This window comes from Condylura cristata, unplaced genomic scaffold, assembly GCF_000260355.1.
Source record: "Condylura cristata isolate star-nosed mole 26May11 unplaced genomic scaffold, ConCri1.0 scaffold00051, whole genome shotgun sequence".
In the NCBI taxonomy this organism is placed as follows: Eukaryota; Metazoa; Chordata; class Mammalia; order Eulipotyphla; family Talpidae; genus Condylura; species Condylura cristata.
In genome coordinates this window covers 1,593,631-1,603,945 of record NW_004567152.1, presented here as the reverse complement: position 1 = coordinate 1,603,945, position 10,315 = coordinate 1,593,631, and the positions used below count along the sequence as shown (strand labels likewise).

The 10,315-nt window shown below is 41.1% G+C and overlaps 1 protein-coding gene across 5 annotated transcripts in view; it reads right to left on the bottom strand.

Annotated features, from left to right (window-relative positions):
- COMT (catechol-O-methyltransferase) overlaps window positions 1-10,315 on the bottom strand; it is a 29,448-nt gene that overhangs the window by 4,938 nt on the left and 14,195 nt on the right. For 3 of the 5 annotated variants that reach the window (XM_012734247.1, XM_012734246.1, XM_012734245.1), the window contains one exon: window positions 1,148-1,185. The exons of the other annotated variants lie outside the window; for them this stretch is intronic. The gene's annotated coding sequence lies outside the window, so the exon portion shown is untranslated. The remainder of the gene's footprint in view (window positions 1-1,147; window positions 1,186-10,315) is intronic. 5 annotated transcript variants of the gene reach the window in all.

Genomic DNA, 10,315 nt, shown 5'->3' with positions numbered 1-10,315 from the left:
TAAGAAAAGGAAGGGGAAGAACAGGCTTCTGAGTCTCGTGGATGGCCAGGTAGCATGCAGCCGGCTAGGCCTCTCCAAGCATTGACGCAGGCCTGCCCCTGCTGACCTCCATCCACACCTTAATGTGGCAGTGCTAATACTCACCTCGTGTTCATAGGGTCCCAAGGCTCAAGAGGCTCATCACATGCCCCAGTTGCCTTGGCCATGGCAATACCAAGGTAGCCAGGAAGCCCTTCTCCTCATCAAACAGCTTCCTGCACCTGGGTCCCACACCTCAGGTAAACAGCCAGTATCTGTCTGGCAGACCACTGTCCCGACTGATGAGGGTACAGACTCATAGCCACTCCCCATGGACAGACACACCTTGTATCTGTCCCCTTCACAAGGAAGGACATCCTTGCACCAGTGTGTGAGACACTTCAAGCTGTACCAGCCAGTTATAGTCATCATGAATTCCTCCTGGCAAGCAATACTTTGGTTAGTAGCTTGGGACCCAGTCAGAGGAGATTGGCCCCAGGGTCCCTGGAGACATAGCACAGCTGAACACCTTGGCAGTGGGCCTTCTGGCCAGCTCAGAGAAAGTTCACAAAGTTCAGGATAATGTTTGTGATTTCAGGCCAGAGACCTTAAAGTGGAAAAGGATGAAAGGAACATGGGGAACTACGAGGCTAGTAGTGACAGCTTCACGCACAGGAAAGGTCTCAAGACCCTGCTGTGTGAGAAGCTCCTGCTTGGGAAGCATATCTAGGAGAGTGGGCAGGGGCGACCCCTTGAGAGCAGCTCAGGACTCCAAACACCAATGCCATAGACAAGAAAGGGGGCTTGACAGAGAGCAGTGCATAAACAAGAATGGCCCTGCCCGAGGGCAGTGTGAACACTCAAATTTGTAGGGGATCTTCAGCAATGTGGCCTGTTACACAAGGCACGTGAACATGAGTTCACAAATCAAAACTACACACAATGAGCCTGAATACTTGGTTTACACCCCTGCTGCTGTTCTCTGCTCCCAGTGGCGTGGAATCTTAGATGTAGCACCAATAGCCAAGCAACAAAAAATAAGTCAAATTTCACTGAAATGAAAAACTTCTACATCAAGGGAGCCAAAAACAACCCAGAGAAGGAAAGAAAATATTTACAAATCACATACCTGCTGTAGGGTTAAGATCCTGTATATATAAAATACTCCTACAATGCAATAACAAATAACCCAATTAGAAAATGAGCAAAAGATTTAGATGAACATTTCTCCAAAGATACATACAAATAGCCAGTAAACACAGCAGCACTAACCATTAAGAAACTGCAAGTCAAAATCACAATGAGATACCAATTCACAGCCATTAAGATGGCAGTTTTCAAAATCAGAGTGAAAAATAAGTATTAGAATAATACTGGAACCTCTATGGATTGCCGCCAGCAATGTAAAATGCTAAAACTGATAACAAAAAGCAGTTTGGTGGTAACTCAAAAAGTTAAATATAGTATTGGAGTATTTCCAGTAATTCTACTGTTAGGTATATATCCAAAATAACTTGAACTTTGTTCAAGGCCTTGAACTTGATTATTTAGTTATTAAAATGAGGCATCACATGGATGAACCTTGAAGACATACTAAGTTAAATTAGTACTAAAAATACTAATTCTACAAGTATGAAATACCTAGAATCCACATAATATTTGGAATATAGAATCCATAGAAAGTAGTAGTAGATTCCACCTACAATATGACAGAATAGCAAGGTCCTCATAAACTCTTCCCTAAAACATGAAAATCTTTCTCTGAGTTCGGTGACTCACTGTGGGTAAAGCAGAGAGACAATAAAGGAGATGTAGCTAGGGCAGTGACCCTATCAGTCAGACTATAAGTTGGGACTGAATACAGACCATATGCAGGGAATTCCACTCACTACCTACTCACAGTTGCAGAAAATTTGGCTGCTGGTAGCATGGGTGTTGAAGCCCCTCTCAGTCCCTATTGGAAGACCTGAGAGAGATCTGCTATACTTTGTATGTTCTGTGCCCTGCACCACAGACAGGAGCAACAAGGAAGGAGGCTAGCCGTTTGGACTCTGAAGCATGAACAGGGTTTGCTTTGCAGAGCAAGGGAAAAGTCCACACAGTTCTCTCCGATTGGAATAACCCTTACCACCACACTGATACAGACTCTGTGGACCCTAGCATAGGACCCTCCCTCCTTTACCTGTCACCAAATTCAACAATATAAACAAGCGATATTAGAATCATACTGCACTAACTGGAAGATACAAATAAGACAAAACATGTTAAAGTGACAGTGAGTATCCAAATCCAGTTTGGGAAAGTTGAAAGAGACACAGAAGTCCAGAGACTATATACAAAGGACACAGGATTTGAAGACCAAAGCAAAGATTTAGGATAACAGCTTTAAAAAAATAAACCCAGAATTCCAAAACGACAGGCAAACACAGGCAGGTAGATGCAGGATCTTAGAAAAGATCTAGGGACAAAGTGTTCTTCACTAAAGAAACTGAAGGTATTAAGCACACACACACATGCACATAGACGTGTGCTAAATGAAGTGATTACAGATACATAAAGCATGTTAGATTTAAGCTGGTAGAGAGAAAATTGGAAATTAAAGATACAAGTATATAAATCACCCAAAGGCAAGAAAAGAGAAAACATAAGACTGAGGAGAAACAAATGCTACTACAAAAAATATTAGGCCCCATAAGAAGAGAAACTAAAGGTGACAGTGGAGAGAAAGAAAGGAACAGTCCCTATTAATTAATAATTGATATTTATCCCAAAACCTACGGAAAGAAATGAACATGAATTACAGGAAGCCAAAAGAATATATTTCCAAATGCAAAATTACCTTCACAAAGTTACATCATGATTCAATTAACAAAAGTCAAGGTACATCAATTAGGTTTTAATCTGATTTTTCATCAGATGCCATCAAGGCCAGAAGAGAGCTGAATAGTATATTTTAAAATCTAAAAGATGAAAACTGTCAGTCAAGAATATTCTGCCTGCAAAATTATCACTCAAATATGATGGAGAAATAAGGGCTTTCCCAGATGACAAAACCAAGTAAAGTTTATCACCATTAGACATGCCCTTAAAAAAAACTGAAAGGAGTTTTTTTACAAAAAAAAAAAACCTTGAGCATGTTGGTAAGCAGTAACACAGGACAGCACGAAAAGTATAAGCAAGAAGACAGTGAGACAAAAGAAAACACTAAAGGGTGGCCCTCCCTGGTGGTGCAGCGGGTTAAAGCACAGCACTGAGAAGCTAAAGCCACTTCCGCATGAGTTCGATTCCCGCCTGCCCTGAAGGTGACCACATGGTGTGGCAGACGTCTCCTGACCCACCCGCTGCTCCCCTCAGCAGTGTACTTCGTAGATCTGCCTTTTCTGCTCCCCACTCTGTCTCTGGTGAAGCCTCTCGCCGCCCCTGAGCCTCTGGCCTGTACCCCAGTTCTGTATGCACAAATAAATAAATCTTTAAAAAAGAAAACATTTGGGAAGGCAGAAAAGGACAGAACATGTATAGCAAAGTGATAAGGCATTACTAGCACAAAAGGGAATATTTTAGGCACAGAGTTTGGCATGACCCTATGGTAATCAGAAAAACCAGAATAGAGCAACCTTGAGGAAGAAATGAAGATACTCAGAACCACCAGGGAAAGCCATCCAAATGAAATGTCAGATAAAAACACATGGAAAAAGAAACAACAGAAATGATTGAAAGAACAGTCTCAAATAGCAATAATTATCTTAAGTGTGAATGGTCTGACTTCCTCAAGTGAAAGATACCCAGTGACAGATTGGATAAAAAAGCATGACCCGTGCTTAGTGAAATAAGCCAGAAAGGAAATGAAAAATTCCAAATGGTTTCACTCATAGCAGGAGTATAAAGGACCAGGGAAGAAAATAATAATAATAATAACAACGATGAACAACTATATACTGGAGACATTTTACAGGGGTGGAGTGGGAAATGGGATCAAAAATGGAGGCGAGGGGAAGTTTACTGGACTATGGTGATGGCACACAGGTGATTTGGTGATTGGAAGCCCACAGGGGTTACAACTGAGATGGGAAAAGGCACAAAATGATGTAAAAATAAACTATTAACTAAAAAAACAAAATAAGACAAAAAAAATTTAAAAAAGCATGACCCAGGGCCTTCCTGATGGTGCAAAGGTTAAAGCGCAGCACTATGAAGCTATTCAAGGCCACTGTAGCTTGAGTTCATTCCCTAGCTAGGGAAGGTGACCCTAATGAGGCAACAGACTTCTGCCACTCCCCTCAGCAGTGTATTTCAGTATATCCACCTTTTCTGCTCCCCTCTCTATCTCTGGTGAATCCTCTCACCCCCCACATCTCTGGCCTGTACCCCAGTTCTTGATTGCATTAAAAAAAAAAGAAATTTGCTTAAGATCTAAAGGCAAACAGACCTCAAATGAAAGACTGGAACAGAGACCATTCACTTAAGATAATTTCAAGCTAATGACACAGACACTATTCTTATAGTTGACAAGAGAGTCATTCAGCCAAAAAAGCTAATGAGGAACACTATAATAATCCAGGGGACAATCCATCAAGAAAATACAACTATTATTAAATTTTTACACAGCTGGGGCCTCACTGGTGGCACAGGGGTTAAAGTCTCAGCACTATCAAGCTATTGCCAGCCACTGCCACCAGCCAGGGAGTTGACACACATGGAGTAACAGACCTCTCCTGTCTCACCTGCTGCTCCTCTCAACAGTATATTTGAGGACCCTCTTTGGTGGCACAATGGATTAGGACACAGCACTGCAAGTTAGCTGCAGCTGCTTAAGTTTGAGTTCAATACCCAGCTCTGGAGGTGATCCACATGGCGTGGCAGACCACTCCTGTCTCGCCTATTGCTCCCCTCAGCAGTGTGCTTTGTTGATCTGCCTGCCCTGCTCCCCATTCTGTCTCTGGTGAAACCTCTCACACCTTGCACCTCTGGCCTGTACCCCAGTTCTGTATGCATAAACAAAATTTTTTAAAGGTTTATTTATGCATACAGAACTGGGGTACAGCCACAGGCTCAGAGGTGGTGAGAGGATTTACCAGAGACAGAGTGGGGAGCAGAACAGGCAGATTTATGAAATACTCTGCTGAGGGGAACAGTGGGCAAGACAGAAGAGGTCTGCTGCATGCACCATGTGGGTCACCTCCGGGGCTGGGGATCAAACTTGCACAAAGGTGGCTGTGGCCAGCTTTGCAGTGCTGCGCTTTAACCAGGAGGGCTCAACAAAATTTTTTTCTAAGTTTTATTTATTTATGCATACAAGATCTGGGGTACAGGCCAGAGGTGCAGGGTGTGAGAATTCAACAGAGACAGAGTGAAGAACATAACAGGTGGACTGACTGAAATACATTACTGAGGGGAGAAGTGGACAAGGCAGGAGAGATCTGCTGCACCATGTGGGTCACCTCCCTGGCCAGGAATTGAATTTGTGCTGCAGTGGCTGCTGATAGCTTTATAGTGCAGTGCTTTAATTCCTTGCACCACCAGGGAGGGCCCTAAATAAAAATAAAAATCTTAAAAAAAAAAATTCACATGGCTAAGACAGGTGTACTTCTATATATAAAACAACTATTAAAATACATTGAGAGAGGGCCTTCCCTAGTGGCACAACAGGTTAAGTTAGCACAGCACTAGGAAGCTAGCTACAGCCACTTCAGCATGAGTTTGATTCCCAGCCCTGGAGGTAACCCACATGGTGTGGCAGACCTCTCCTGACCTATCCGCTGCTCCCCTCAGCGGTGTACTTCATCAGTCTGCCTGTTCTGCTCCCTGCTCTGTCTGGTGAATCCTCTCATCCTCCGCACCTCTGGCCTGTACCCCAGTTCTGTATGCATAAATAAATCTAAAAAAAGATATTCACAGCAATACAGTAATAACAGGGGATCTTAACACACAATACCCAGACAGAAAGTAAACAAGGAAACAATAGCCTTAAATGAAATACTGGATCAGATGGAATTAACAGATATCAACAGACCCTTCTATTCCTAAAGAAATAAAGCCACATGCTCCTCAAGGACACATGCTACCTCTCATGGGGTAGGTCATATGCTAAGCTACAAAACATGTCTCAAAAATATATCAAAATTAAAATTCTGCCAAGATCTTTTCTGATCACAGAGTCTAAAGATAGAAATCATCAACAACAAGAAATCTAGGAAATTCTCCAAAATGTGGAGCCTAAAAAAAGGTTTTGAAACCTCCAGGGTAATGAAGAAATCAAAGGAGAAATAAAAAAATTATCTGTAAGCCAAAGAAAGTGAAGTGCTTACTAGGCCCTATGGGATACTTTAAAAGTGATACAAAAAGGGAAATACATAACAGTACAGGCCCACAACAATAACAAGAAAAGTGTAAAATAACTTGATATCTGAAGAAAAAAATGAAACAAATCAGTAGTAGAAAGGATGTAACAAAAATGACAGCAGAAATAAATGAATCCAAGAGCTGATTTATCAATAAGAAATGAGATAACAGGGCCTCCCTAGTGGCATAAGGGGTTAAGTCTCAGCACTATGAAACTATCTGCAGCTACTGCAGCATGAGTTCAATCCCCAGGCAGGGAAGTGACCCACATGGCACAGCAGACTCTCCTGTCTCACCCACTGTTCCCCTAAGCAGTCTACTTCAGTACATCTACCTGTACTGCTCCTCACTCTGCCTCTGGCTAATCTTCCATCCTCCCTCTCCTGTACCTCTGGCCTAGACCTCAGCACTTGTATGTATCAATAAATAAAATTAATCTTTGAAAATAAAAAGAAATAACAGCAGACCAATAAAGGCAAAAAATCATTATTTGCTCACTCAAGTGACAGTGAATTGATGTCAGTCCACAATATACAAGATGAATGAAACCGAGAGCTGATCCTTTGAAAGCATGAAGTTGATAAAGCCTAATCAACTAGGTTCATAAAGAGAAAAAAACAAAAAACAAATTTAAGATATCAGAAGTAAAATAGGAAAAGATAACAACAGATAGCACACAAATACAAAGGAGGGCCCTCCCTGGTGGCACAAGGGATTAAAGCGCAGCCCTCTGAGGCTATCTGCAGCCACTGGAGCACAAGTTCAATGAGTTGGACCCCTGGTCAAGAAAGTGACCCACATGGTGCAGCAGACCCTTGTGTCCCTCCCGCTGCTCCCCTCGGCAGTGTATTTCAGTACATCTACCTGTTCTGTTCCCCACTCTATCTCTAGTGAATCCCCAATACCTCTGGCCTGTACTGCAGGTCTTGTATGCATAAATAAATATCTTTTATTTAAAAAAAAGATTTATTTATTTATTCATACAGAACTGGGGTACAGGCCAGAGATGTGGAGGGTGAGAGGATTCACCAGAGACAGAGCGGGGAGCAGAACAGGCAGATCGACGAAGTACACTGCTGAGGGGAGCAGCGGGCGGGCCAGGAGAGGTCTGCCACACCATGTGGATCTCCTCCGGGGGGGGCAGGAGGGAATCGAACTCATGCGGAAGTGGCTTAAGCTTCTTAGTGCTGTGCTTTAACCCACTGCGCCACCAGGGAGGGCCCAACAAATATATCTTTAAAAAAAAAAAAAAACTCTACTATGAATGTCTATGTGCAAACAAATTGGGCGACCAGGAGAAATGGACAAATTTGTAGAATCAGTCAACTTCCCAAGATTGAACCCACTGTGAAGCTGGCTTCACTAGTAAATTCTACCAAAACTGCTAAGAAGATCTAATACCTATTCTTCTCAGACTCTTGAAAAAATTGAAAAATTTATGAAGTGAACATTACCTTGACCCTAAAATCAAACAAGGGTAACAGTAAAAGAGAAAACTATAGATGGTAACCCTGATGAACACAGAAATAAAATACCAGTCAGGGCAGTTAGGTAAGATACTGACGTAAAAGGAATCCAAACTGGAAAAGAAGTGTGACAAAAGCTATGCAACTTCTGTCAACCGACAAATTCCAGATGGAAGGAAAAAGCTCTGAAAAATCATAATTTTCATTGCTAATTTATGTTTCAACCTCCCTTTTTTGTATAATCATAATACCAAAAATATTCTAAGCAACCATCAGTTTGCAACTGGATTGCCTTAGCTTCATAAATTGGCTACCTGGCTAGGGCAATTTCCTGCCCCAAGACGGGAAATTCCTCTGTGTCCGGAGACAAAAGGCAAGTTCCAGGAGAGATAAGACCCTCTAGAGCATCAAGACTCCTGGAAGCTTCCTTGGTCTTTTAAAACAAAAAGCAAATCTAGATAAAAATCCAAGGGCATAAAGACCCATGGACAATTTCCTAACATTATTGATACAGGCTTTGCTTAGTGCATAACTATGTGACTTCCTCTTAATTTTACCCTTTTCTTAAACAATAACTAACTACTCTCTGCTAGTCTTAATTAACCTTTTACTAAAACAAACATTAGCTACTCTCTGCTAGCCTTAAGTTACCTATTAGCTTTTCTTTAGACAATCACTGATAACTCTGCTAACACAATTTACTCCTTCCATAGGACCCCTAAATCCTTTGCTAATAGCTCATACTTACCCAGGCCCCTTATCCTTTGAGATCATAGTTAAACATCCATATACATGAAAGTTATCACAAAAATGTATAGTCTAGTATGCCATAAAGTGTCAGGAAGAGGATGCATTGTTCCCCTCTTTCTTTAGAACTTTCATGCTGATTTCTTATTAACTTACCTGATGCATTATTGTAACTACTTGCTAAACAGTATAAAGACTTGCTAAAAAGATGAGTAGGAAGACCTACACCCAACTCCAACTTCCGTGTCTTCCTCGTGCCCGCTCCCCTTTCCCGCTTCTTGGAATCTCCGCTTCACACTCCACTCCCACCTTAAGACTGCCTGTTTTGTCCTCTAGCAGCCTAAGATTGGGGCCAGTCCCCGACAGAAGTGAAACTGTCATTATTCACAGGTGACATGATAACATACACAGAAAATCCAAAGCTCTACCTAAAATACTAAAAAATGCATGTAGTGAAGTGTCAGAATATAAAATCTGTTGTTTCTAAAGGCAAGCAATGAATGGGATGAAAGAGAAATTAAGCAAATAAGCTCATTTACAACTGCACCTAAAAAGATGAGATGTCTGGCAGTAAACTTAACAAAGGGGATAAAGGCTCTATGACTTAAAACTTATGGATGCTGTCAAAAGAAATGAACACACAAGGAAAGGAAAGATAACCGGGATTCATGGATTGGAAGAATGAACATTGCTAAAGTGGCCACCTTACCTAAAACAATTTACCAACTGCAACACCTACCAAAACACCAGTGGCATTTCTCAAGGAAATAGAACAAATATACAATGTGTCTGGAACCACACAAAACCCTGAATAGCCACATAGATTCTGAAATAAAATACAAATGGGGCCTCACATTCTTTGATTTCAACTGTATTACAAATCAATAGCAATCAAAGTGACATGGTATTAGAATAAAAAGGGAATCACAGACCATGGAAAAGAATTGATTTCCCAGAAATAAACACGTACAATCATGGGTGGTTAACCTATGACTAAAGAGCTATGGAAAAAGAAAAGCCATGGTGCTGGGAAATGTGGACAGCCACTTGCATGCAAAAGAAAAAAAGAAGAAATAATATTACTTAAATTTATATCAGATGGGGGTGGTTTGGTAAAGGGAATTCAAAGTGGGGAGAAAAGCACAATGAACTGGACACTTTGATGGTTGGAAAACCATGGTGACCCCATTTGAAACACTTGAGGGGTGAAAACCTATAACGTGAAAAAAAAAACAAGGATATAAAATAATGTCATTAATGAAAATTAAAAAATCATAAGGTATATAATATATACCAGCTATTGGACTGGTTTAGTTGCCAAGACTGTGAATCAAAGAAAAAAGTTTAACCTAATCATCTGTTTCACAACATCTAGCTTTCAATATTGTGATGAGATTTAGATATAAAGACTTACATAAACCATATTTTTCATGGTCACAAGAGCTCTTAAATGAGTTGGAATTCTCCCAAAAAACCTTGAAAATTATCTATATTGGGTAATTAATTGCTCACTTAAAAAGCCTTTAAAAAATCCACATACTAGAGAAAAAGGAACTCTCCTGGACTGCTGGTGGGAATGCAAACTAGTACAAACACTATAGAAAACTGTTTGGAAGTTCCTCAAACTGCTAAACATGGAGCTTCCCTACCACCCCGCAATCCCACTCCTAGGTATCTACCCAAAAGACACAAAAACACTGATTGAAAAAGATACCTGCACCCCCATGTTTATTGCTGCTTTATTT